Source organism: Monodelphis domestica, chromosome 2 (genome assembly GCF_027887165.1).
Source record: "Monodelphis domestica isolate mMonDom1 chromosome 2, mMonDom1.pri, whole genome shotgun sequence".
NCBI lineage: Eukaryota > Metazoa > Chordata > Mammalia > Didelphimorphia > Didelphidae > Monodelphis > Monodelphis domestica.
The window spans coordinates 380,107,103-380,123,172 of NC_077228.1; positions in this window are offsets into that span (position 1 = coordinate 380,107,103).

The following is a 16,070-nucleotide window of genomic DNA, read 5'->3' on the forward strand; positions in this document are numbered from 1 at the left end:
ACAAATGAAACAGAGGAAGATCAAGGCACACCACACAAAAACACAAAAACTCCAGCAAATTGGACACAGGTTTTGGAAGAACCCAAAATACAATTCAAAAAACAATTAAGAGAGGCTGAAGAAAATTGGGAAAAGAACTTAAAAAGCAAAACAAATCATCTGGGAACAGAAAATAGTGTCTTGAAAGTCAAAATTAATCAGCTTGAATGAGACAAAGGAGATGAAAGATGAGGCAAAGAAGATGAAAGATGACCTCCAAAGAAAAGCAGACCAGAAGGAGATGACCAAAAAGCCAGGGATAAAATTCAGCCTTTAAAAACTACAGTAAACAACTATAAGCAAACAACTTCACAAGACAGCAGGAAACTATAAAACAAAATCAAACGAATGAAAAAAATTGAGGAAAATATGAAACACCTCATCCACAAAACAGAAGATTGAGAAAAAAGATCCAGGAGGGACAACTTAAGAAACATTGGTCTACCAGAAGATCATGACCAAAAAAAAAAAAAAAGCCTGGACATCATTTTACAGGAAATTATCCAAGAAAACTGTCCCAACATTCTAGAGCAAGAGGGAAAAGTGAAGATTGAAAGAATCCACAGATCACCTCCTGTACTTAATCCTCAATTGACAATACCTAGGAATGTCATAGCCAAATTCAAGAACTACCAGATCAAGGAAAAAATATTATAAGCTGCTAAGAGGAAGTCATTCAGATACCATGGAACTACAGTCAAGATAAAAAAGGATCGGGATGCATCTACACTGAAGGACCAAAAGACATGCAATATAATATTCTGAAAAGCAAGGGAACTAGTTCTAAAACCAAGAATCAACTATTCAGCAAAACTGACTATACTCTTTCAGGGGAAAGTATGGTCATTTAATAAAATAGAATACTTCCAAGCATTAATAAAGAAAAGACCAGACCTGAACAGAAAATTTGATTCCCAAACACAGAACTCAAGAGAATCATGAAAAGATAATTTAAAAAGGGGGAAAAGACAAAGAAACAAAAAACCTTTTTTTAAGGAACCCAATAAGTTAAAATGATATGTATCCCTACAAGAAAAGAGGATATTGGTAACACTTAAAAATTGTTATTATCAACTGAGTAGCTAGAGGAATTATACTTAAAGGGAACAGTGACAAACTGTATAGGATGAAATGTCGAAACATAAATATGTATATAGATATATGTGTGCATATGCATATATCTGTAACTAGAGGTAAAAAAAGAATATTCATAGCTGTGCTCTTTGTGGTGGCAAAAATTGGAAAATGAGGGGATGCCTTCCAATTGGGGAATGGCTGAATAAATTGTGGTATATGTTGGTGATGGAATACTATTGTGCTCAAAGGAATAATGAACTGGAAGAATTCCATGTGAACTGGAATGACCTCCAGGAAATGATGCAGAGTAAGAGGAGCAGAACCAGGAGAACATTATACATTGAGACTTATACACTATGGTACAATCAAATGTAATGGACTTCTCCATTAGTGGCAATGCAGTGATCCTGAACAACTTGGAGGGATTTACAAGAAAGAACACTATCCACATCCACAGAAAACTGTGGGAGTAGAAACATAAGAAAAACAACTGCTTGATTACATGGGTCTATAGGGATATGATTGGAGATGTAGACTCTAAATGATCATCCTAGTACAAACATCAACAACATGGAAGTAGGTTTTAATCAAGGACACATGTAAAAACCCAGTGGAATTGCGCATTGACTATGGGAAGGGGTAGTGGGAGGGGAGAGAAAGAATATGATTCTTGTAAGCAAGGAATAATGTTCTAAATTGACTAATTAAATAAAACTTTCAAAACAAACAAACAAACAAAAAACAAAGAGTTTAGTCATAAAGAACAGAAGAACTACAGTATGATAGTTAGGGAGGATGTAAGGATAAAGTTGTTTTTGTTTTTTTGTTTTTTTTAATGGGAAAGACATGAACATATCTATAAGTAGTTGAGGGAAAATCTGGTAGATAGGGAGAGACTGAAAATGAATGGTAGAGAGAGATGGATGTCACAGAGGACAAATTGTTGGAGGAGATAGGGTGGAAAGGGATTACTTGAGTCAGTAGAAGGGTTATCCTTTTATTTTTTTAATTTTTTTTAAACCCTTACCTTCCATCTTGGAGTCAGTACTGTATATTAGCTCCAAGGCAGAAGAGTGATAAGGGCTAGGAAATGTGAGTTAAGTGACTTGCCCAGGGTCACACAGCTGGGAAGTGTCTGAGGCTAGATTTGAACCTAGGACCTCTTGTCTCTAGGCCTGACTCTCAATCCACTGAGCCACCCAGCTGCCCCTGGAAAGGTTATCCTTTTAAAGGAATAAGGATATCTCATTATGTGAGACTGAATGAAGAAAATAGTGACAGAAAGAATATGAGTGATATGAGATGAGAAAAATGAGAAAAAATTTCTCCTTAAAATATAAGAAAAAGTTCTCTGTTGAGAGGTTTGGGGGAAGGTAGCCATGGAAAATTTGAGAAAGGATGAAAATATTTGGAAAAGCAACTATAGAGAATAGGATAGTGAGCTTATGAGGGTGTTATAAGAAGATTGCTTAGAAGCTATGAAGGATGAATTGAGGTTGTATAGCATAAAATAATATTGGACCCAATCAAAACAGGCCTGTGATTTTCTTTTGACTTGGAATTCAGGAGAGGAAGACAGTGGAGTTGAACTGGCTCACCAAGGGATCAAGATGTAAAAAAAGTAGAGTGGCTAGCATAGGGGTGATGGATTGGGAGAGAAATGAAGAATGGTAAGAAAAGGCAGTGGGAAAGATGGAAAGTGAAAATAAACTATAATCTGATAAGGTAATTTTAGAATTCTTGAGCATGTAGGCCATATATTCATGTGTAACAGCAAGCTCAAAGGTATGAACATCTTTGTGAGTAGATTGGGGAACTGATAGGTCATGGTATTTGAAAGGGAGTCCATAATTCCTATTTAACTCTGAATTCCCTGTATTCATTTATTATGATGCAATATTATATGCCAACATTTGCCTGCCTGTTCTCTATTCAATAGGCATCCACTAGTTTTCATTTGCTTATTGCCATAAAAAGTGCTATGTTTAATGTGAATGTGTGTGTGTTTCCCTTTTGTCTTTGACCTCTTTAGGTCAATAATTATAATGCTGGCTTAAAGACATGTTATTCCATATGCTGAATAGTATTATCATCATTTCAAAGAGCTTCTCCTACTCCTACTGAGTTACCCCAACAGTTTATCACAGGTTACCCTTTTACATCAAGGTAAAAATGATACAAATGGGCACTTCTTACTTGTCAGAGGCTTGGTATGAGAAGTCATTGGGTACTTCTGACAGCTGTTAGAATGATCCATTTCCTTTCTTACACAACTGAGATAGAAATCTCTGGGTAACAGAGTCTCCGGTGAGTGTTAGAGTACTTCCTGAGTTGACAGAACTCAAATTACAGAGGAACCCCTTTTCCTGTGAGGCTTCTGATTTCTGGTGAGCACCCAAAAACCAAAACATGAATAGTATGGCAGAGAGGCAGGATGAGGAAGACTTTGTGAACTTCTCTGAATTCCCCCACATTTCCCAAGGGTTATTTTAGATGTATCAAAAAGTACCTTTCCCACCATATTACCCACTGGCTCTGTGTGCTCCTTAGTTATCACAAGCTGTGCTTTGTATCTCATGGGGTTTTGTGATATGAAATATCACAGAATAGTAGAGAAAATTATTAGGGGAAAAAAGCAGGGTCCCAACTCCTATTACAGGTGTCAATTTTAGAGAGTGATCAGATTTGGGGGGTGGAATGAGAGTCTTATATTCTATTTCTATCAGATGGTATTTAGAGTTTGTGCTTTGTGTTTGATTTTGGACAGTGAAAAAGAAGAATGAATATACCTGGGAAACTAGATAATACAATGGATAGAACACAGGAACTAGCATCAGAAAGTTTTCATTTCTAATCCTGACTCCCAGACTTACTAACTGTGTGACCCTGGACAAATCTCTTAACTTCTCTTTGCTTCACTTTTCTCATTTGTAAAATGGGGGTTATCATAGCTGCTACCCATTCAGGTTATGTTTTTATAATTATTTACAAGCATTTACTTGGATAAATACCTAAATATATACATATTTTAGAATACACATTCAAGAAAAACAATTTCAAAACAAATTATATGGTATGACAGGAAAACAGTGACAGAAATTAGTGTTTTAAAATAAGAACCAGCAGCTTTAAAATTTAAATTTAACTTAATTTAAATTTAAAATTCAAAGCAAGTGATCAGCAGAACTCCCCTGCTTCACACTGTCCTAAGAATTATTTTTAAGAACTGCATACGTGCCTGAAGTTTCTCAGACAAATTATTTCAAATGCATGTAGATGCTGCCATTTCAGGATATGAAAAAAGAAAACCAAATCTTTGGCAAATGAAGTCCAGAGTAAAGTTCTTTGTAGGTATTTTAAAAAAACAATATAAATGCCATCTATTAGGCAGCTAGGAAGCTTAGTGGAGAGAACACTGGGCTTGAAGTCAGGAAGTTGTTTTTGTTGTTGTTCAGTTGTTTCAGTTATGTCTAACCCTTTGTAACCACATTTGGATGTTCTTGGCATTAGCTGCTAGACAATTCATTACCTTCTCCAGTGCATTTTTCAGATGAGTCAACTGAGGCAAATAGGGTTAAATGATTTGCCCAAGATTACATAGTTAATAAGTATCTAAGGACAGGTCTAGAAATAAAATCTTCCTGACTCCAGACCCAGCACTCTATCCACTACCACCTCACTGGCCAGGAGTCAAGAAGAACTGAGTTGAAATCTGGCCTCCAAAACTTAGTAGCTATCTGACCCTGAGCAAGTTACTAAACCTGTTTGTGTTTTATCTTCTGGAGAAGTAAATGACAAACCACTCCAGTATCTTTGTAAAAGGAAATCTCACGGACAGTATGGTCCACAGGGTCATGGAGAGTCAGTCACCATTGAATTGACTAAAAAACAATAACACTCTGGGTAAATCACTTAATCTGTCTGCCTCAGTTTCCTCACTTATAAAATTCAGATGATAATACCTATCTCCCAGGATTGGAGTGAGAATATTTGTAAGTGCTTTACAAATTTTAAAGCATCATATAAATCCTAATTATCATTAATTGCTGTCATTGCCATCCTCATCATCATCCAAAGAAGGGCAGCTAGAAACCATTGAAGAAAATGGAGTGAGGTATAGATAGGCAGGAGCAGTCTGAGATGCCCAGTAGTTATTCCCTAATAACTGTCATGGGCTCATGTCAATATCTTTCAAGAGGCTTGAACTGTAATGCCTCAGAGGGTAGAATTAGGACCAATGAGTAGAAGTTACAAGAACACAGATTTTTAATCAACATAAATTTGACATTCCTCTCCACCATAGGGCATGCTTTGTAGATAGAGATTGGTCCCAAGAGACACAAATCAGCTTCTTCTGCATGCAGCTTCTTCTGAAGGTAATTATGACAAACTGGTTCCTGAATGCTGTGACCAGAAAATGGTCACAACAACAAGAGACAAAAATACTCAAGAAAATAGAGTATTAGGGGGCAGCTAGGTGGCTCAGTGGATTTAGAGACAGGTCCAGAGAGACAGGAGGTCCTGGGTTCAAATCTAGCCTCAGATACTTCTTAGCTAAGTGACCCTGGGCAAGTCACTTAACCTCCAATGTCTAGTCCTTACCACTCTTCTGCCTTGGAACCAATACACAGTGTTGATATTAGGATGGAAGATAAAGATTTAAAAAAGAAAAGAAAATAGGGCAGCAGTCAATCAATAAAAGTTTTTCATCTGCCTACTGTGTCATGCGCTATGTTAAGCACTGCGAATATAAAACAAAACAAAACACAAAGTCAGTCTTTCCCTCAAGGAGTTCACAGCTTAAAAGAGGAGACAACAAACAAATAAAATGTCTACAAGATTTAGACAGAATTAGCAAGAAATTATTAACGGAGAGAAGACACTAAAATAAAGAGAGAATGGGGAAAATCCTGTAAAAGTAGTATTTAAGGAGGCAGTTGAAGGGAATGAGGAGTCAAAGATAAGAAGCAAGAGCAATGCAGGCAAAGGAGATAGAAAAAAAATGTCTCCAGAGAAGCATGAGAGATGTTATTAGTGAAACATATATCCTATACATCATGCGCATAGCCTCACTGAAATGAGTAGTGCTACCAACAAGACACAATGACACCCAGGAAGAGAAAATACTCAGGTGCCCCAAGCCAAACTACACTGCCACAATGGAACAAGAACCTTAGCTACCCTTTCCTTCTTTTCACACCAAATTGCTCTGAATCTGCAGAATTAAATGGACAAGAATGTATGGAGGCAGTTTGTGACAAAAGTAACAATTTCAGTGGTGCTAAGTGATGGAATCTAAAGAAGCATGAATGAGAGAAGGCTACCAAAGATGGGGGGAAACTTCAGACATTTTAAAATTATTTTTAAATTAAATTTTAATTAATTTTTAATGACTTGGGACAAGTTGGTAGCTCAGGAAATATGGATCCTGGTTTGGAGGCTAGATGTCCTGAGTTCAAATGTGACCTCAGATACTTCTTAGCTGTGTGACCCTGGGCAACTCACTTAACCCCAATCGCCTAGCCTTTACCATTCTTCTCTTTTGGAACTGATACTTAGTATCCAATCTAAGACAGAAGATAAGGGTTTTTAAAAACTAAAATTATTTTTTAATGTCATAGATATTCTTTGAAGCATCTACAATGACTGATTCATAGACATCATGGATTCTACCCAATGCTTTACATATACCATTATACACAAATGATTGACCATACAGAGAATACATACTTCTATTGGACTTACCATTTTTGACTGGGAGAAAAAGCATTTGATTCAACAGATAAAGATTTATTAAGCTTTTTCCATGTGCCAGTATGTACAAAATAGAAAACACCACCTTAAAACTCTCCAAAAAGAAGTGCATATATATGTGCATATGTGCATATATATGAATTAACATTCCTTAAAAGATGTAAAAACAGAGGTAGTCTTGTCTATTTGAGTTCTGATCATTACAGTCAAGGTAAAGATAAAATCAGGAGGCATATGATCATCAAAGGTGTGTGCCACTGTTAATAGAGAAGGTACAATACAATACAATGCTTAAGTTGAAAAAATATTCCTTATGTCATAAAATCACTGCTTGGGGAAAAGTTAGAATTATCTGATGTTATACAAAATGTTATTAGTAAGGAATTATTTAGGGCTGAGCGGTATAAAGGATGTCATCAAATGAATGAATGAGCAGGGGAGAAAGCTATTCGTGTAGTGAAAATAAAGAGAGCTTACAGACAACCTGTGGGCTGCACTGTATTGTCCTCAATATAAAGAGAACCCAAGGAAAGTCCCTCCTATACTGGAGGGACCCTTGTGGGAAATACATGGGAGGACATAGATAAGAGTTGGACAGGATGAATAGGCATGATAGGTTATGATCTATATCATTACAGGAAATATCTATGTCAATTGGCTCACAGATCCATTGGACAATTTGGAGATGGATTGCCAGAGTTACCAGGCTTTATGCAGATCTGGGCTGGAAAGAAATGCTAATGCATTACCCTGGAGCAAACAGATATTCCCATTCCTGTACCTACTAGTGCAGATGGCATAATTTATCTTCTTCCCTCTGCTCAGAAATTAATGATCACTTTGTAACAATCTGAGTGTTTCATAAGCTGTCCTGTAAAGTAGTATGTTTTTGGTCATAAGAATGGATTAGAAGAGATTGGAAGATAATCTGTCACTTATAGGGGTAGAAAATTGGGGGTTGGGGTAGGAGAGGGAAAGAACATGATTTTTGTAATCCTGGAAAATTGCTCTAAATTAATCAATGAAATAAAATTAATAAAAAAATTAAAAAGTTGGTTTGAAATAACTTGAGATTACATTCCTAATTAATTGTTTTCCACATCTAAGGCTAATGATTTTGAAAATGATAGTGATGTCATGGATTGGGTGAATTTTCTGTGGTAAACTTCTAGGAGGAGCATGGAAAGGTGTCACAGAGAATGAAAAGGAGCAAATCTGCCTCATTTGAAAGAATTCCCAGATCAGTGAGATTACAGATCCATCTGAGTATTTGAATAATATTATATTTCTCATACTCTATAATCCAACCAAACTGCTTTTCTCTCTGTCCTTCAGATCTGGCACTGTCTCTCATCTCCATACAAGGAATAAATATCCTTTTTACCTGCACCTCATAAAATTCCTCTCAGGATACTCAAAGAATTCCTTCAAGAATCCAATCTTTATACTTCTACATAAAACCTTTCCTGATCCCCTTGATTGTGAGTGTCCCCCTTCCCTACCTTGCAATTATGAGTATTTCCTCTTTTTCTATTTATTGTATGAATTTGTCTTCCATTTTAGAATACAAATTCTTTGAAATCAGGAACTATTTCATTTTTTGTCAGTTAACTAACATCTAGTCCAATGCCTGGCACATAGTAGGTACATAACAGATGCCCGCTGATTGTCTGAAGGTAGCAATTCCATTTTTCAGGCTCTTTGTAATGTTAAGGATTCTCAAACTGAAGGGTCCAATGTTACTTCTTTTGCAAAGCAGACTTTGATTATTTCTTTTTCTCTTGCTACTTTCCTTAGGATACAATATAGTATATGACTAACTGGAAGAATGATCATTAAAATGTTTTAATAAACATTAAAAACATTCTTAGCTCATTATCATCTCAACTAGAGCTTTGAAACTAGTTAAATAATTTAGTAGAACACAGGTCAAACCTACTGAAACTAATCCTATACATTGAGAAGATTAAAATATTTCTCTTTCAGAAAACACTGCTATAAATCATATGTAGTTTCTAGGGTGTTCTGAAGAGTTACTCTTCCAAGAACTTTTCTGTCAGTGGCTAAACAATGTGGGGAAATAGGATTGAGGCTGTTCTAGGGAGGCTCCTCACATGCGTGACCAACTCCATGGATATGCCTGGAATCTGTATCTGGCCTGGGATTAGATACATACATAAATGCCAGAATAAACTCATACCAGATTTTCTTCTTCCCTGTCTCCAAAAGTAATTTTTCAGAAACTCCATAAACCTTCCATAGTCCTGTAAAATGTTCCAATCTCATTCATTATACCCCACAAAATCTGTGATCTTTGTCATGCCTTTGCATATATCAGATTTTTCTGATTCTCTGCCTGTTCAATTACATCCAAGTTAACCTTTATGCCAAGAATCCTGATGAGAAATACAGATATATTAATATCAACATCAGTACTTATAACTATCATTTATATAGCACTTAGCTATTGGCGGGGAGTTGCAAAGCTCTTTACATATTATCTCAGTTAATCCATATAATTCTGGGGATGGGTTTGAGACTGAGTGAAGCCAAGTGATTTCCTGGGGTCATACAGCTGATAAATATCTGAAATAGAATTTGAACTCATGTCTTCCTAACTCCAAATCCAGTGCTCTCTCCACTGTACCTAGAGGACCTTGACCCTGGCTAAATCATATAACTTCCCTCAGGCTCAGTTTTCCCTCATAAAATATTAGTAATGACTGTACCCATTTGGTTGTTAGGTGGTTGTTAGGATCCAACAGGATGATATCTGTAAAGTGTAGGAGAAATTAGAAATTTAGCTATGTAAATGCTAGCTATAATGGTGTTGGTGTTGCTGCTGCTGTTGCTGCTGTTATATAACACCCCTTTATAAATTGAGCACATTTTGCTTTGTGACTTTTTTTTGCATTTCTTATTTAGCTTTTCACATGTTTATACATATCACTTGGGTATATGAGGTGTGCCAGGAGGACTAGCATCGCTGGTGTAAGGACTTGCCAAACCCTATTCAGGCTGCTCAACAACCTTTGGTGTTCTCCTTTCACCCAGCTCTCACCTATGCCTCCAAGAAGTTCCAGCATGTGCAAGAGACACACCCCAGGAAAACTATCTGGGCAGACAGGCTCAATCAGGTTCAGGGTAACCAATGGGTCACATACCCATTCGTGAATTAGGGGGTATCTACCCCAAGCATGCAAAGACTTGCCCTGATGGAATGGGCAAATGAGAACAGTTCGTTTCAACAGTCATGAAGACGGATGAAGTAGGCACTGTGGAATGCTTAAAGCTTGGTAGGGATCAAAGATGCCAAGGTCATCCACCACATCCTTGGCCATTGCCAGTTGTCATGGCTTTTGTCTTGCCGTTGAACTTTCTTGACTCTAGAATAGAGAATGAGGTTGACAACGTCATGCAACTTTGCCTCGCAAATCCAATTCACATTTGAGTTAAGATATCTCCTTGTGAGGCCATTGTACTCCTTTGTACCTATCATTGCTAATAGACCATAAATTCCCAGAGAACACAGTCTGTCTTGCTTTGTTTTATTTCCTAGAGTCTCTTGAACATACAGTAACTTGTATTCAGAGTAGGAATTCAATGTTAATTTTATGACTGTAGATATTCTGATTGAAAACATGGAACTTTCTATACATTCATACATGGTGCCTGAACTGAGCTGCCCTGTAAGGGATGTATTCCCATGAATAAAAGGAGTGCCTAAAATTCAATGTTGAGAATGAGGATTGGGAAATAGTGAGGTGCCCTAGACCAGCAACATGACAAGGTTCATAAACTTGGAGTCAGGAATCCCTGAATTAAAATTTTACCTCATGTGCTTACTGGCTGTTATCCTAGACCAGTTATTTAACTGCATTCAGCCTCAGTTTCCTCATCTATATAAAAGGAATACTAAGAGCACCTATTTTGCCAGGCTGTTCTGTTCTAAGGATCCAATATGATAATAAAGCACTTTGCAAACCTTAAAGGGCAAGATAAATGTTAGCTAATATTATATGGATAATTAGAGATTTTGCAAAAGATTAAGATAGGCCAAAAATACTTAAAGTAATGGGCTTTTTATTAAAACTAATTTTGATTCAAACAATAAAAGGCCTATAGCCTAAAATGAGATACCTAATGAATAGGCATATGGGGGGAAAGAGATAATAAGATAAGATGGGTTGAGGGAAAAATATTCCTTTAGGTTTCCTTTCTTAGAGGATCATCAGGTCACTCAGACTGGGCATGCCCAGATTCTATCATGCTCTTATCAGTTCTCCTATATTGTGGATATGACTATGGATCCTATGTCACCTCCACAACAGGGAAACTCAGAGATGCAGAATCCAGGAGTATTAGAGATGAAACTAATTTTCATTCAGATGCCTCAATTGATTTTCTGTTTCAGATGTCACAGGCCAGGAGCTACTGGGAACTGACCAGCGATCTTCAAGCTCCATACATATGGTACTTGAGGCATTTAGATGACGTTAGAAAAGAAGAAAAACTATAAAGAAGAGAGAGCAAAATCAATCTGTATCAAATGAATTCTCCCCCCAAAGGAAAGGTTTTATGGATAATCTGATGAAGTAATGAGAATCCAACCAATGCAAGGAACTAAGGTCCACTGAAAATAAGTTGCAGGATGAAACAAGATATGTAAAAGTCCCTGGATTAATTAACAAGATAATATAAGGCATAGAAAGGCACATGGGAGAAACAGAGAGAACAAGTAGAACCACTTTGAAAATCTGATTTTTTTTCTGTTATCTTTAGCTATAGTTGTTCAACCAGTTACAAATCTGCCCTATTGATATTATCAGCCAGCCCACATTTTGCTGCCTCATTCATAATGATATCATGACAGAATTTACGCAACACCTTGCTGAAATTAAGAGGTATTGTTTTTGTTATTTTCCCAAAGTTCTGATCAAATAACCCTGTCAAAAATGGATGAGTCTAGTATGACATAACTTGTTGAACCTATATAACTTACAATGAATAATGTTTCCTTCTCTCTAAAAGCTCACAAATTATTTTATAATCTCTTCTCAAAATCTTCTGGGTTTAGATGCCAAATGCATCATTCTCTAAGGAGACACAATGGACCTATGATTTCATTAGGACAGAGAACCCCTAGGTGAGTAAACTCCCTCTATCAATTCAGAGGAACATCTTCTCTGCAACTTGTAGTCCTAGAGAGGTACTTAGACCATCAAGAGGTTTTGACTTTTGTCCAAGGTCACATGGTCAATATATGTCAGAGGTGGACTAAAGCCTAAAGTTTCCTGGCTTTCAATCTATTCTTCCCTGTCTCCTCTCTGTGTGGAGTGTGCAGGGAACATTGACTTGCTGAAGGCTACTTATTCTTTTGTGTTCACCTGCCACTCAACTCACACCTATGACTCTAAGAACTTGTGGCATGAGTAGTGGCTATACCTCAGTAAAACTCTTGGCAGACAGGCTAAACCAGGGTGAGGGAAACTAAAAGACCTTCAATTCTTCGATGAATTATGAGGTGTTATATGAAGACTCCCCCACCCCTATCTCCACAAAGGGCACAGGTGAGAGAAATTTGTTACAATGGTTATGAAGATGACCATAGTAGATTCTGTGGAACACTTAGATCTCAGCTAGACATTGAAGACGTCAAGGTCATCCACTATCTCCCAAGCCATCATCAGTCATCTTGACTTTTGTCTTGCCACTGGACTTCGATGACTCTGGAAGAGAGAGTGAGGCCCATGAATTTATACCTCTGCCTCACTTAAATCCAATTTATATTTGAGTCAGAAGACAAAAATGACATCAAAAAGAATGTTCTGTGTTCTCATAAAATGAGTTTTTTCCCTTACTCTTTATAAAAAAGAGTCATGACAACATAGGAAAGAAATATTATTCTAATCACAAGAGCCCCACTTAGGTGTGAAGTTCTGTTTTTGTCACTTAGCAGCTGTATGAGCTTGGAGAAGGCAGTTCTTTCTAGATCTTTGTTTCTTCATCAATCAAATGAATAGGAACAGATAATCTCTAAGGTCCTTTCAACTTAAACATTGTTATTCATAGAGCAGAGGATCATAGTAGAAAGAGCACTGGACTTGGAGTCAAGAAGACAAATGATCATTCTGCCTCAGAAACTTAACAGATGTAACATCTTATGTGAGTCATAATCTCTCTTAGCCTCAGTTCCTCACTTGTAAAATGTGAGTTATAATGGCACTTACTTTGCATAACTCTAAGAAAAATAAAAAAGTTATTTTTAAAAAATGTTCCAAGTTAGAAGATGGTGTATTCTGCAGAAGACTATCAAGAGGAACAATGTCAATGAACCACAAAGAATGGAGACCAGGATTATCAGGGTTAAGGAGACTGAAAATATATGTAGAAGAAAAGTTATAAAGAACATAACATGCCAAACAGAGGAGTCTTACACTTGGTCCTGGAGGGAATAGGAAGCCACTGGATTTCCTTTAGGGGAAGGAAGGTAGCAGAGGGCGAAATGATCATTAGTACATTTTTAAAACCCTTACCTTCTGCCTTGGAACCAATTCCAAGACAGAAGAGCAGTAAGGACTAGGCAATGAGGGTTTCACGATTTGCCCAGGGTCACACAGCTAGGAAGTGTCTGAGGTTACACTTCAACAAAGGACCTCCTGTCTCTTGACCTGGCTCTCAATCCACTGAGTCACCTAGCTGTCCCATTTTATATTTTTAAAAGGACTTTCACATTCTCTATTTGATCCTAAAAACAAACAAACAAAAAAAAACTGTGATGTAGGGAGAAAAGGTTTTAAATGTAGCTAGGTAGCACAGTGAATCAAGTGTTGGAATTGGTATCAGGATATACTGAGTTCAAATCCTGTCTCAGATGCTAACTAACTCTGTGACCTGAGACAAATTACTTATCCTCTCACTGTCTCAATTGCCTCATCTCTAAAATAGAGATAATGGTAGGACTTATCTCATAGCACTGTTTTAAGGATCAAATAGGATGTTGATTACTTTGAAAGCCTTAAAGTGTCACATAAATGCTAGTTATTAAACTCATACTACAGATGAAGAGCTCAGGGTGGAAGCCTCTTCCATTTATGTATATCAGTAACATCTGTAAATAATAGTCTCAGATAATTAGTTTTCTGGGATATAAAAAATGTCATATGACTTGCCTCAAGTCAACACAACACATGGCAGAGGTAGGACTTGAAATCAGCTCTTCTTGACTCTAAACCCAACCCTTTCTCTACTATTCCATGTTGACTCATAGATTAAACCAAGAATCAATAGCAAAATGCAAGTATTTTTTTGAATTACAAATGAGGAAATAGATCAGAAGTGTTTCAATAACCTAGGTACAGTCATACAGCTAGTAATTAGTGGACTTGTCAATAAAACTGTGTTGTTCTGACTAAGTGAAGCCTTCTTCCCCATACTTTCTCTCAATGACATGATCACTTTGCCTTCTTGGGATCTTGCAATTAAGTCCAAATTAGCAATACCCCTCACCATTATTTCTTTATCTGTTTACTACTATTTATTGTAATCACTACATTATGTTCAAGAAAGTAGTGTAGAAATCTCTTGCCTCCCTTTCTTTCCATCCATGTCAGCAGTGGAAGCATGTCATTAGTCCTGATAGCTGATGGCTGGATGCACATCAGCATGAAGGTCAACAGGAGCCACCTCAGAACATAATAGGAATCATCAAGGGATCATTGAGCTATGAAAGTAAGCAAGATGAGAATCACTCAACCTGGGTATTCTAATGGATTTCCTTGTAAAAGAGGTCTTGATGTCCCTCTGACAATACAAACCAGGTTCAATTGCATTTTCTGCTCACCTTCTAAGCTAAGAATTACTTACACATTTCTACTATCTGCGAATTCACATGGTCATTGAGGAGGCCCTCCAAGGAAACTCCATATGACTCTCATATTGTGATTTTTTCAGAAGAAACGGCCAGAGAACAAGTTTTATTCACCTCCTATTGGATTATCTGGGGGACGTTCCCTCAAAGTCATCGGCTTGAGTTCTTGCCTCAAGGGTCTCAATTTCTAACTCATCTATGGAAACATGCATGACATGCTCACATAATAAATAGGAAGTCCAAGAACTGAATGAGAGAGTGCTAATTGGCCCAGGCCACTCTCATGTCCAGTTGCCAGTTGGCAGACACCATTGGAACTGAGAATACTGCTCAACCAGAGAGGGGTCAGTATAAAACAACCTGAGACACTCCCATCACCCCAGGGGGAATCCACAGTGCTGGGATACCAAGAATACTGTGCCAACAGAGAATGAAAGGACACAATTACCCCATGGAACAGCTTGAGATGCTAAAAAGGAGGAAGGGGAAGAAACACCAGAGCCCAAGCATTTTAGACAATAAAACTTCTCTTTGCAAAACTCACCCTTTGGTTTAAGGTGGAATTCATGAAATTATGTCTAAATTGTCTTCAAATTGATTTCAAGAAAATGCACTGGAGGCAGAATTCAAATTCTTTGAGAACTTAGCCTGAATTTGTGGAAAAGATAAAGAAAGCCTTTTGAAAGACTATCCAATGAGCAGTTAGTTATCCTAATGTTTGTTAACCCATTTAGACTTACAATTTTAATATTTTTTCTCAGTAACTATAGCTAACATTTATAGAGTACTTTGAGTTTTGCAAGGTGTTTTACATATATTCTTACTTGATCCTCACAAAACCACTCTGAGATATATTATTTTATTTTACTGAAGAACCTGAATCTGAGAGATATTGTGTGACTTGCCTAACTAATAAGTGTCCAGGGCAGGATTAAAATTACAATCTTTTTTTCTAGACTTTGAGAACCCCACTCTATCTACTGGGCCATCTAGGTGACTACAGATAGCTAAAAGACCAAAGGTACAAACTGAATGCTAAGCCACATCTAAAGCTTATACTCAGTGTATCTCCTTCCAAGTAAAACTCATTCATTCATTACATAGTCAGGGCCATCTCTACTGGGATACAGAGCTCAGAGAAAATAGCACTGCCTTCCACAAGAGCACATTTTTTATGCACATGAAAACAGGTTTAAGATAAGCATCAGCCTCAAAGGAGAAAAGAGTCACCAAAGGGTACTATGAAAAATATCTGTGTCAGAGAGGAGGAGCTTTCAAAGCTTTGCTCTATTAATATAGTAGGATGATGAGTAGATATCACTAGGCTGCT